The 12,374-nt window shown below is 45.8% G+C and overlaps 1 protein-coding gene across 13 annotated transcripts in view; it reads left to right on the top strand.

Moving 5' to 3' along the window:
• ADGRG2 (adhesion G protein-coupled receptor G2) overlaps window positions 1-12,374 on the top strand; it is a 131,094-nt gene that overhangs the window by 3,727 nt on the left and 114,993 nt on the right. For 7 of the 13 annotated variants that reach the window (XM_054507454.2, XM_045875651.3, XM_045875624.3 and 4 more), the window contains exon 1: window positions 891-1,038. The exons of 3 other annotated variants lie outside the window; for them this stretch is intronic. The gene's annotated coding sequence lies outside the window, so the exon portion shown is untranslated. Of the gene's footprint in view, window positions 1-890; window positions 1,039-12,374 lie in introns of those variants that run through there. 3 more of the 13 variants (XM_045875608.3, XM_064573846.1, XM_064573844.1) reach the window with 2 other exon arrangements.

The raw sequence follows: 12,374 nt of genomic DNA, 5'->3' as shown, positions 1-12,374 counted from the left end.
TGACTATAAAAGGTAGGGTTGAAGAGAATAGATGGGCAGCAGTAAAAAGAGCCAGAGAGGGAATTCAGAGTGCTTATTTTTCCCCCCTCGTCTCTACAAGTAATTAGAATTGTAGAACCGGGTCAAGGCCCCCAGGCCTCCATTTTCCCATCTGTAACATGGGGTATTTTGACAAGCTGGTTAGGTGATCTGTAAGTCCTTTCCAGATCTAGTTCTTATTTTGTGAACGTGCACGGGGAGGAGATGCTAACAGATAAGACAGAAGGGACCAGAGACAACTCACTCCATATATTCCCCCCCATTCCCCAACACACACACTCAGCAAGCAGAGTGCTGGGGATCCCAGTTTTTAGGTATCCGGTGTAACCTGTTCTTCACCAAATAACCGTGGAGCTAAAACCTTTCCCAGAACATTTTCTTCCTTCGGTCTCTCCAAATCCCCCTCCAGTGGTCTGACATATGATCTCTGCATTGAGAATACTGTGGCAGAGGGGGCGACCTCGGGGTTCCCACTCATCACAGTGCACGGTGCTGAAAACCGTGAAACAGGCATTTGGGTACCAGGGCGACCCCTAAAGGTGAGAGGATGGGTTTGGAGGTTGGGGGTCTCCAAGGAGCGCGCCGGAGGAGGCGCCCGGCATCCGAGGGTCGCGCGGTCCAGGCAGTCCAGAGGCCCCGCGGGGGCCTCTGCAGGGGTGGGGTGGGCTGCCCAGCCCGCGGGCCGCGATTCTCTCCCCGCCCCCCTGCCCGGAGCTCCCCGCCGGGCTTCGGCCGGCCGCACCACTCGCTCCCGCCCTCCTCCCTCGGCGCCCCGCCCGCTCCCCACCTCCGCGTCCAGCCTCCGCGCCCAGCCGAGCCGCCGCCGAGCGCCGGACGCGCCACGCCGCGCTGGGCAGCTGGAGAGCAGGCGGGCGAGCGGTCCCGGAGCGGCGGGGGCGGCGCCCAGCCCGCGGGAAGGGGGAGGGACGCGGCCGGAGGGAGAGGGGAGAAGGAGGGCCGGAGGGCGCCAGCAGCCAGCCCGTCTGCCGGGATAGGCAGGTAAGCGCGCGGCGCAGGGATGAGTCTGTTCTCTCGGGCTCCTGAGACCCAGCCCGGGAGCTGACGACGGGCGCGGGCGGCTCGGGCGGAGCGCCTGGACCTGGAGGGCGACGGGACAGCGGGGCGAACGCTCCCTCCGCCCGGCTGCGGCTTTGAGTCGGAGCCCGGGGCCGCCCTGAAAGGCAGAGGCAGAGGGGCCGAGCTCCGGGGGCCGGCACCCCGGCAGTGGGAGAGTGCGCGCCACGGGACAGGGGGCTCCGGCGACGCGTTCTCCGAGGGGTGGGGGGGTGACGGCGTGTGTATCTTAAAGCTTCAAACGGACTCAAACTCTCCCCGCCCCTCCGGGAAACGGACCCATGAATCTTGTTAGCGCGGGCGGTCTTCGAGACCAGACCCTTGGGGGACTCAGTTTACCGCTCCGGGCGGGGGGTGCGGCGGAGCTGGCGGAGCGCGAACGCGCCCCGGGCCCCCGACGGCTCGGCTCGGCGCGGCGCTGTCTGGCGCGACCCAGAACAGGTGGCGGGGGGCGCGGCGGGATGGAGCGGCAGCTCGAAGCCTGGGGGTGGGCATGGGGGGGAAGGAGGAGGCTGGAGGTCTCGGGTGAGAGCTTTCTGACTGGGACTTGCCCTTTCGAGGCTCCGGAACTATGTATAAGGTGAGGAGGCGAGCCGACGGGCTTTGCCACAGTCAGATGAGGCAGGCGGCACAGGTTTTCCGTGGCTGCCTGGATAGTGACAGCTCTTAGTTTGTACTCTCCACACGAATGCCCTGGGAATCTTGGTAAAATGCAGATTCTGATTCAGTAGGTCTGGGGTGGGGCCCGACAGTCTGCGTTTCTAACAAGCCCCCACGTGATGCTGATGCTGCGGCTCCATGGACCACATTTTGTATGGTAGACACTGCAGAAGTACTTTCTGTCCAACAGGCTGAAAACCTAAGGCAAAGTGAGAGACTGGGAGGAGAGGTCCTAAGACTTTACAGTCCCAGCTCCACCCCAAACACACACATGAAAATGATTGCTACTCATTCAGAAGCGAAATGCTTTCCTTTTCTTACTAGCTTATTAGCCAAATACATTATCTGTTGGTCGAGCCGGCTTCGTGGGCATGCAACTTGTATTTGGTTTTCATGCTTTGCTGTCGCTGTTGAAATTCTTAGTGATTTTTGAACAAGGGGCTTCGCATTTTCATTCTGTACTAGGGCTCACAAATTATGTAGCCGATCCTGTCTAATAGTCCCCATCGGCAGAAAAAGGACCCATTTCTTTGATCAGGGTTAGGAGCTGGTGGGTGATGGAGAGTGAGGGTTTATTAAGCCAAAGTCTAGCTAGATGTTGCAGTTCCTCCGTTCTTTCTTGGCTTCTCTTTGGCTATTTTAAGAGATAAGCCTGTGAGTGTAACCTCAGTTATAGGTGGTATGCCAATATTTATTGCTCTATTAATATTAATAATTAACAATTTATTAAGAACTTACTTATTAATAGGCAATACAGTTAAGTTTGACATCATAATATTGTATTTGTATTGTATATTTGTAAACGAAGTGACAATATATGTGTTATTCCCAAAGGATTTGGGGAGGCCTGTTTAGTGTCTCAAAGTTTTGCTTAGTTAAGATCTGAAAGGAGCTGGACATTGCCTGGTTTGGCTGCTTTTACAGCTCAAATGCAAATCTGGAAAACAAAAAGTAGCCAAATTGTGTAGCTGTTCAGCGGTATTGTTTTACAGGGCCTCAGCGCGATGCCAATCCCTGATTGGATTCCCATCGCTTTTATCATTTCCACATCCCTGCAAGGTGACTTTCCTTAAAAGGGGGATAGAGCAGATTTTGCTATTGAAAAACACTGAAGAAATGCAGGGTGATTTCCGTGTGAATAATTCTTGCCCGCAGACTCCAGGTGTGTGTGATTTTTCTAGCAAAAAAAATGGTTGGAAACACAGAAAAGAAAAAGAAGTTGAACTTTAATTATGGAGATGATTTTGTTCAGCAGAGGGAGAAAACGTCTGAGAAGTGGAATTTCATTGGCAGGTTTGGCAGGGAAAGGAGAGCTGCTGTGTTTTTGGTACCATGAACAGCCTTCCAGAAATGGCAAAGTGAGTTTGCTCAGGTGTTAGGGAGCCAGTTAAGCTGCTTTTGGGTGGCCTACGTGTTCGTTCCAGGGACTCTGGTGTGGTTGTGGTGTGGCTGAGTCTGGTTTGGGACTTGGAGGGGGGACATCACTATATAGATTTTGGTCTCAGAGGGGGACATCACTATGTAGGTTCCTGGTGCTTTCACTGCTCATGAGAAACTGACAAACACATTTTCCATTTTGTTGCCTGAGAGTGCCAAGTCCCTTTCAAATACTCACTACAAACTGGGAAGAGAACCGTTAAAAGAAAAAAAAAATGGTGAGTGGGGGGCAGAGAATGTGTTTCTGTGATGTTAATAATTTGGAAGATAGAAATGAGGTTCTGCCTTTAGTTAAAACCTAGGAGCTGGTTTTGATGCCTTGCTGAGAAAGGCCTTCCCTACCCCAAGACAGGGCAAAAAATTCTTTTAAAATGTTTATGGTTTTTACAATATGTGGGTCTTTAATCCACATGGAACTTATTCTGGGAACATGGTATGAGGTGGGGGTACTAGAAGTTAAGAAATGGGCTAAACATTTGGTAAAAGTTACCATGAAATAAATCCTCTCAATCAAATAAGATTCTGTGAACACTGTTCCATTTTGTAAATCTACTTAATTAATTCTTGAGTTGACTCCATGTTTTTGAAATTGAGCTATAATTTATGTATAATAACATCCACCTTCTTTATGTATAGTTTTATAAATTTTGACAGATGCATATAGTCATCTAATGAGCACCATAGCAAGATAGAGAAGAATTCTGTCACTCCAGAAAATTCCTTATTGACCCTTTGTAGTCAACCTCCTCCACCACTCTCAGCCCCTGGCAACCATTGATTTGTTTTTTGTTGCTGTAAGTTTATCTTTTCCAGAATGCCCTGGGAATGGATTCATGCATGATGTAGCCTTCTGAGTCTGGCTTCTTTCACCTCGCATAATGCATTTGAGATTTCTCAGTGTCCTGTGAATCAATCATCTGTTCCTTTTTATTGCTGAGTATTATTCCACAGTTTATCCATTCACTGACTTTCAGTGGTTATGGATAGGGCCAATGTGAACGTTCACAGACAGCTTCCTGTATGAACATACACTTTGATTCCACTCACGTAAGTACCTCCAAATAGGTTTGCTGGTGGATGGTATGGTAAATTTAACTTTATAAGAAATGGCCAGACTTTTCCCAAGCAGCCACACCCCAGCGCACTGCCACTGGCAATGTATGAGAGGTCCAGCTGCAAGGCATGCTCGCTGTCAGCACTTGGTATTGGCAGTTGATTTTATCTTAGCCATTCCAGTGGGTTTGTCATGGCAGTTCTTTGTGGTTTTAGTTTGCACTTCCCTGATGACTAGTGATGTTGAGCATCTTTTCATGTGCTTTTTGGTCATTTGTATGTCTTTTATGAAATGTCTGTTTTTCTAAATTGTATTGTCTGTCTTCTTGAATCATGAGAATTCTGTGTATATCTGTATCTGGATACAGGTCAGATATCTATCGCAAATATTTTCTTTTAGTCTGTGGCTTGCCTTTTCGTTTTATTTTCTTTTTGTGATGTGAGAACACTTGAGATCTACACTCTTAAATTTTTAAGTGTACAGTAGAGTACTGTTAACTATAGGCGCCATGTTGAACAGCCGATCTCTAGAACGGATTCATTGTGCACAACTGAAGCTTTATGCCCATTGAACGCCAACTCCCCACTTCCCCCTCCCCCAGCCCCTGACAACCACCATTCTACTCTTTGTTTCTATGAGTTTGACTATTTTATTTGACTTACACATCGTGAAAGTGGAATTAATGATTTTTTTTGAAGAGCAGAAGTTCTCAATTTTGATAAGGTCTAATTTATCAGGTTTTGTTCCTTCTATAGATAGCAGTTTTAGTAACTTGTCTGATAAATCTTTGTCTACCTCATGTTTACCAGGATTTTTTCCCTGTGCTTTCTTCTGGACATTTTATAGTTTTGTCATTTATATGTAGGTTTATGGCTTCATTTTGGTTAACTTTTGTATGGGTCAAGATTCACTTTTGTTCCTATAGATAGCCAGTTGTTGCAAAACCATTTGTTGAAAAGACTGTATTTCCTTTCTTGTATCCCCTTGGCCCCTTTCTCAAAAATTAATTGACCGTGTATGTGTGGGTTTGTTTATTATTTATGTATTTATTTTAGAGATGGGGATATGCTGGAGAGGGGTAGAGGGAGAGAGAGAGAGAGAGAGAGGTCTTAAGCAGGCTCCACGCCCAGTGCAGCCTGACACGGGGCTCAGATCTCACAACCCTGAGATCATGACCTGAGCCAAAATCAAGAGTTGGATGCTTAACTGACTGAGCCACCCAGGCGCCCCTGTGTGGGTTTATTTTTGACCTCTGTTCTGTTCCATTGATCTGTATGTCTGTCCTTTTGTCTATACTACATGTAGGTCTTAGACATTCTTGTTAGGTGAATTCCTAGATTGTTTTGTGGGTATAATTTTTATTGCTTTAAAAAATTGTATCATTTATTGCCATTTCATTTATAATTTGAAAGAACCTTGCATAGAAGGTTATTTATTTTTTTGTAGGTCTATCATATTCAAGCCATGTTACTGAACTTTTATTAGTTCAAATTTCTTCCAGTCAGTTTTCTTGGATTTTTAAGGTAGACAGTCAAACTCTCTGGAAATGAAACAATATAGGGATTTCCTCTCCCCACCCTCCATTCCCCCCCCCCGCCCCATTTTAATTGCTTGCCTTAGTGGCTAGGCTTCCCTCCAGGGCACTGTTGAGGAGTATCTGATTTGGGTGGGAATGATTCTAACACTTTACTACTAGGTACTATGCTTGCGGTAGAGTTCTGGTCTTTATTTTTACAGCCTTCAGGAAGTTTTTTTGCATTTGGAGCTTCTGAACGTCTGAAGTTTGATTTTAAAATTTTGTGTTTTGCTTAGATTATTTTTTTCCATTGAAAAAGCCTAACAGTTTAGAGGTGAGTCACTCTTCCCAGCTTCTATGGAGGGTCATATTTTGATCTCCCTGGAGGAGAAGGTAAAGTGTAATGTAAGTCAATTGTTTTATTTAGACTATGAAGATACTACCTTTGGAGCTTTTTATAATGTCCTCATTTGGGAGGATGCCAGATACAGCAAGAAAGGGAGAAAATAAAGGGACAGATTATATAACCTACTTATGAATAAATAAGGGAGCTTTTGGTAGTGTTTTCAAACTTCCTGCCCGCCATCCATAGTGAGAAGTATATTTTATATCTCAGCCTAGTCTGAACCTACTTGTATATGATTGAAATAGAATCTCACAAAGTCTTATGCATTTTGCCTTTGTGCAGTGTATTCTGATATTTTCAGTTTTCTTCCATCTGTTCTATTTCATTTAAAAATGATGATCCTTGGGGCGCCTGGGTGGCTCAGTCGTTGGGCGCCTGCCTTCGGCTCAGGTCATGATCCCAGCGTTCTGGGATCGAGCCCCGCATTGGGCTCCCCGCTCAGTGGGAAGCCTGCCTCTCCCCCCTCCACTCCCCCTGCCTGTGCTCTTCTCTCACTGTGTCTCTCTCTGTCAAATAAATAAATAAAATCTTTAAAAAAAAAAAAATGATCCTTGCCCTATAAATGGATTCGACCACTCTTTCAAAAAACTGTTTTATAAAACCATCCCTTTAGTTTCTAAGCCCCCAGACTGCTGAACTGTGTCCTAGACAGATTCATTTTATATCCGATCCTGCTATGCTGCAAAGTAAGACGTTTGTCTCTTGAATTACTGTGTAGCCTCTAAACCAGCATCCACCCTTGACCCCTCAGAACAGCTTGTAAATTCAGTCTTGTAAACCCACTGCTCAAAACCCTCTAATAACCTCTCCCACACTTCGAATAAGACCCCAGTTCCTCACTGTAGCCTCTGAGGCCCTATACGTCCTTTACCCCTATTCTCACACTTCCCCAAACACAGCAGCATTTCATCAGCTAGATGTTCACGTAGCTTGTTGCCTTGTTTCATTCGTGCCTTCTGCGCCTTCTCTGACCGATGTTCCAACACAACATTCCCTACTAACCGCTGTGAATTGCCGTCCCCACATTCTGCTTTTGTTTTCTTCATAACAACTGTTATCTGCAATTGTATCATTTAATTATTTGTTTACTGATTCCTTGTCTTCTTTTCCCTGCTAGAATATAAGTTCCCAGAGAGTGAGGACTTTGTGTATCTTGCTCAGTGTTGTGTTCTCAGGACCTAGAACAGGGGGACATAGTAGGTGCTCAATAAATATTCATCAACCGGATGAATGAGTGTGCCTGGAATCTAGAAGAAATCAGGCCACTAATCCTAAGAGAAGTCCAATGTACTCTGCCTTTCTGTTCTGTTCTGTTTTAGTGTGGAACTTTCTATTGGTTAAAGATGGAGTATATTTTAATGTAAGCAGTTCATTAATCAACAGACATCTGGTATCTACTCCATTTCTGATTCTGTGATGGTAATAATGATAGCCAATAGCTAATATGAGCAGGCACTGGTCTCACTACTTTACATATAGTCACTCATTTAATCCTTCCAACTTCTAGAGGCAAATGCTACTATCATTTTACAGATGAGGAAACTGAGGCACAAGAGGTTAAGTAACTTGGCCAAGGTCATACGAAACATAACTAATGGATCTAGGGTTTGAATACAGACCATGTGATTCCAGAGCCTACACAGTGCTCGTGGCAACAAGGAGCATACACAGTTCCTAACCTTTATCAACACGTCATGTTTATGGCCTTTATTCCCTTAAAGAGTGGTTCTCAACCAGGGCCGATTTTGCCCCCCTGGAGACATTGATTCAGCAATGTTTGGAGACATTTTTGGTTGTCCTGACTGGTAGAGGTTGGGGTGCTACTGACATCTAGTGGGTAGAGACCAGGGACGTTGCTAAACATCCTGTAATGCACAAAACCCCCACCCCTCCTGACTCCCCGACCAAGCATGATCTGGCTCAAAAGCCCATAGTGTTGGGCTTGAGAAATCCTGCCTTAGCACAGTAGTTCCGAAAGCTGGCTGCCCACTCAAACCACCTGGGGAGTTTTCAGAATAAATACGGACATCTAGGTGCAGGTCCTGACCTTGGTAAACCTCGAGTGGACTTTCAGCATTGCCCAGCAAGCCTACTGTGCTTGGAGGGTAGGTTTCCTTTTCTCTTCTCCAAAACAACTGTTTGGCACGTTTTATTTTGTCAGTCCTCCTACATCAGCTGCTGACTGGCTCATTAGACTGCAGCCTCCTTAGATCCTCGGCGCCCAAACTCCCAACATGCCCACATTCGTACAAATACTAAATATTTGGGATGCCTGGGTGGCTCAGTGGGTTAAGCGTCTGCCTTTGGCTCAGGTCATGATCCCAGGGTCCTGGGATCGAGCCCCACATCGGGGTCCCTGCTCCGCGGGAAGCCTGCTTCTCCCTCTACCACTCCCCCTGCTTGTGTTCCTGCTCTCGCTCTCTCTCTCTGTGTCAAATAAATAAATAAAATCTTTAAAAAAAACCCCAAACAAACAAATACTAAATATTCATGGTGCTCCCCACTGGTGCTGTGAAACTGAATGAAACAATTCCGGTGTGTCAAAGACCGGCTGCTTTTTTCTGGGCTCTGGACCTCTTATCCTCTTTACCTTCTCAAGGACATATTCTTCCCCCGCCACCTTTTTGAAAGCTTTTTATGTGGAGGGGTGCCTGGCTGGCTCAGTTGGTAGAGCACCCCACTCTTAATCTCAGGGTCATGAGTTCAAGCCCCACGTTGAGTGTGGAGCCTACTTAAAACAAATCAAAGCTTGAATTTGGAAATAATTTCGAACCTTGTAAGTAAGTTGCAAAAATAAAAATTTTACAGAGAACACCCATACACCCTTTGTCCAGATTCCTCTATTGTTAGCGTTTTACCCCATTTGCTTTCTCCCCTGCACCCTTGCGCACACACATGCCTGGTCTGAGCCATCTGAGGATGTTACATGCAGCATGGCCTTTACTTGTAAGCACTTCAGTATGGGTTTCCTAAGAATAAGAATATTTTCTTACATAACCACAGCGCTGTTGGTGACTTTGGTAAATTTAACATCGATATTATACTGTTACCTAATCTGCTATTTGTTTTTGTCTGTTTGTTTGTTTACCTAATCTGCTATTAGTCTTCCAAGTTAGACAATAGACGTGATAACATCCTTTACAGCATTTTTTCCTTCTGGCACAGGATTTGCTCTAGGGGTGTTGGCATTTAGTGGTCTCGGTCTCTTAGCCTCTTTTCGTCTGGAACATTCCACACCCTTTCTTTGTCTTTTATGACATTGGCAGTGTGGGGAAGGAAACGTAATTTTCCCTCTACAGACCCCCCTGTGATACAAGACAGATTAACAAGAGAAAAACAAAGAACTTGAATGACATGTGCACCCAGGACAACTGAGTAACTCTGCGAAATGGCCTAAGTCACCACCTTACGCACCATCTCCAGCTAAGGCCCAAAGAAAATTTGGGGGCAGAGGGTGGAGAGGCGGTTATGGGAGGTGACCAGGCCAAGCACAGTAAATACGGGTAGGGCTGTGATGCAGATTTAAGTCCTGCCTTCTCTACTGACCAGAGATTCTAGAGATTTAGAGTCATCCCCTTCTTCCTGGTAAAGAGAGGAGGACACCCTCACAGATGGAGATTTTCCTTATTCATGTAAATGTCTCTTACAAAAGGGTAATGTCTAAGAGTTTTCAGAGCTTCTCTTGTGTGTGCTTTTCTTAGAAATAATCAGTTTAAAATAATCCTTAGGCCAAAGAGGCATATTTTGGGGTGGCAAATGCTTCTCCCCTTCAGCATTTAGGATGCATACAGACCATCTCCCTCTCTTTTTAAGAGAACAGTCATCATTTTGGGTTTGTTTGATGTTTCGTGTGATTAGATACAGATTATGCATTTTGGGCCACAATACTGCGTAGATGATGTTGTGTCCTCAGGGTATCACATCTGGAGGCCCACGATGCCCAGATTGTGGTGCCTAAATGGGGTGTCATGATCGGATGGGGGCCCGCAAATGTGGGGCAACAATCGGGTGGAGGCCAAGGGCGCAGGTGAAAGGATTCACCTGAGGCAGAACAAAGGAGATCGAAGTTTATTGGCTACAGCGGGGGAGCTGCGGGCAGGACTGCAGAGGAGAGGTTGTCTGCAGTGAGGCAGTGGGTGGGGCTGTTTTTAAAGGGGGAAGATGGGGAGGTAGGGCGACATATGGAACCTTCCCCTTTTCTGGGAACTGTGCCTAGTTGTAAGTAGCCCATTGGTTAGTTAGGGCCTAGGGCTATTTTGAGGTGGGTGGCCTGATGGGCTCAGCCAGGGCGTCAGTGAGGCCCGGTCTGCGTCCCATTGCTCAAGCCTCTTTGCCTAAAAGTGGCCTCCACACGGATGTCCATCTCTTCTTGTTGACGATGTTAATTTTGATCACCTGGTCCAGGTGTTGTCTAATTTCTCCAGTGTGTGGTTACTGGTTTCTTCCATCCTAGTGAGTCATCTGCGGGAAGACACAGATAGCCTACTCCTCATCAGTGTTTCTCTCCAGATTTTGCATTCAGTGGTGATTTTTGCCTGATCCAGTCCTTAATATGATGGCTGAAAATAATGAGTTTCCAACTCTGATATTCCCTCTACATTTGCCAGTTGGCCCTCACCAAGACCTCTTCCTCCTTCCCCATTTATTTTTTTATTCATGTATTTATTATTGGTATGGACTCCTAAATTCCTCTTTTTTTCAGTGGTTTATAATTCATTGCTGTACTTAATTATTTTAGTTCTCATGTTGTGAAGAACGTAATTCTTAATCCTGTGTCCCTCCTTCTTTCCTGCTTCAGTGCACCCCTCTCTCTTTTCTGGGTCATTTTCATTAGCTTACAGTCATGAGCTAATGTAGAATATCTTGTTTGTCTCCACAGACCCTTCCTGTTGTCTCCCCATTACTAGTCACCCCTTCTCAGAGGAGCCTTTTAAAAGACCACACATACTTCATCACCACAAATTCTTCCCCTGTCTGATCTAGTTAGGGTCCTGTCCTGATTCTCTTGTCAGTTCTCAGTGAACGCCATGTTGCCAACTACGGCAGCCGCCATTTCTCTGACTGACTGTGCTTGACTTTGCGGCGGCATTTGACACAGTCGGTCATCCCCTCCTTCCGTGAACACCTCCTTATGGCTTCCATTGTTGTACACTCTCTTGTACTATACTTTCCTACTCTTGCTGGTAACTTATTCTAAGCCTTCAGTTCAGACTCCTTCTCTGCTCAACCTACAAAGGTCGGTGTCTCTCCAGGGCCTGGGGACTCCTTTTCTTCTCTTTACAGCCTCTCCTTACGTGACCCCACCAGTCTCATGGCTTTACATTTCATCTAGATGCCAGGACCTGCAGCCATGACCTTTCCTACCACTCAAGATTCACTAATCCATTCTTTTAAAAACATTGTATATACTTTCCCACTCCCCCAACTTTGTTGAAGTATAATTGCCGAATAGGAATTGTGTATGTTTAAGGTGTACAATTTGCTGTTTTGATATAGGTATACGTTGTGAAGTAATCACCACACTTAAGCTAACTAACGTCCACCACCTCACCTAGTTACCTTTGTTTTGGTGTGTGTGTGTGAGCAGTTAGGATCTACCCTTTTAGCAAACTTCAAGTATACAATGCAAGTATTGTTATCTGGAGTCACCATGTTGTACATTAGATTCCAGAACTCATTCATTTGCACTGATTTTAAAAGTGAACTCCACGGGCGCCTGGGTGGCTCTGTCGTTGGGCGTCTGCCTTTGGCTCAGGTCATGATCCCAGGGTCCTGGGATTGAGCCCCGTGTCGGGCTCCCTGCTTGGCGGGGAGCCTGCTTCTCCCTCTCCCACTCCCCCTGCTTGTGTTCCCTCTCTCACTGTGTCTCTCTCTGTCAAATAAATAAATAAAATCTTAAAAAAAAAAAGTGAACTCCAGTCTCCTTAGCATGGCATTCAAACCACACTAACCTCTGTGAGATTAAAATGTAGAGTTGATCTCATTGTCTCAAAAAATATCTTTGAGATTTTTATACTGGCTCAAAAATATCATTGAGAAATACTACAAAGCAATGTTGATAAATTGACCAATTCTAAGAATGTTGAAAGTTTTGAGGGGAATTTGAAACATGAAAAGGCTCAGAAATGGGAGCTGTAGAAATGAAAAATGGGGAAGAAAGCACAGAAAAAATCATGCTCTTAAACATT

This window comes from Mirounga angustirostris, unplaced genomic scaffold (genome assembly GCF_029215605.1).
Source record: "Mirounga angustirostris isolate CCGP_5_RB_7025 unplaced genomic scaffold, mMirAng1.0.hap1 SCAF_11, whole genome shotgun sequence".
In the NCBI taxonomy this organism is placed as follows: Eukaryota; Metazoa; Chordata; class Mammalia; order Carnivora; family Phocidae; genus Mirounga; species Mirounga angustirostris.
Note: the sequence above shows the minus strand (reverse complement) of the source record. Positions and strands in the feature narration are given on the sequence as shown.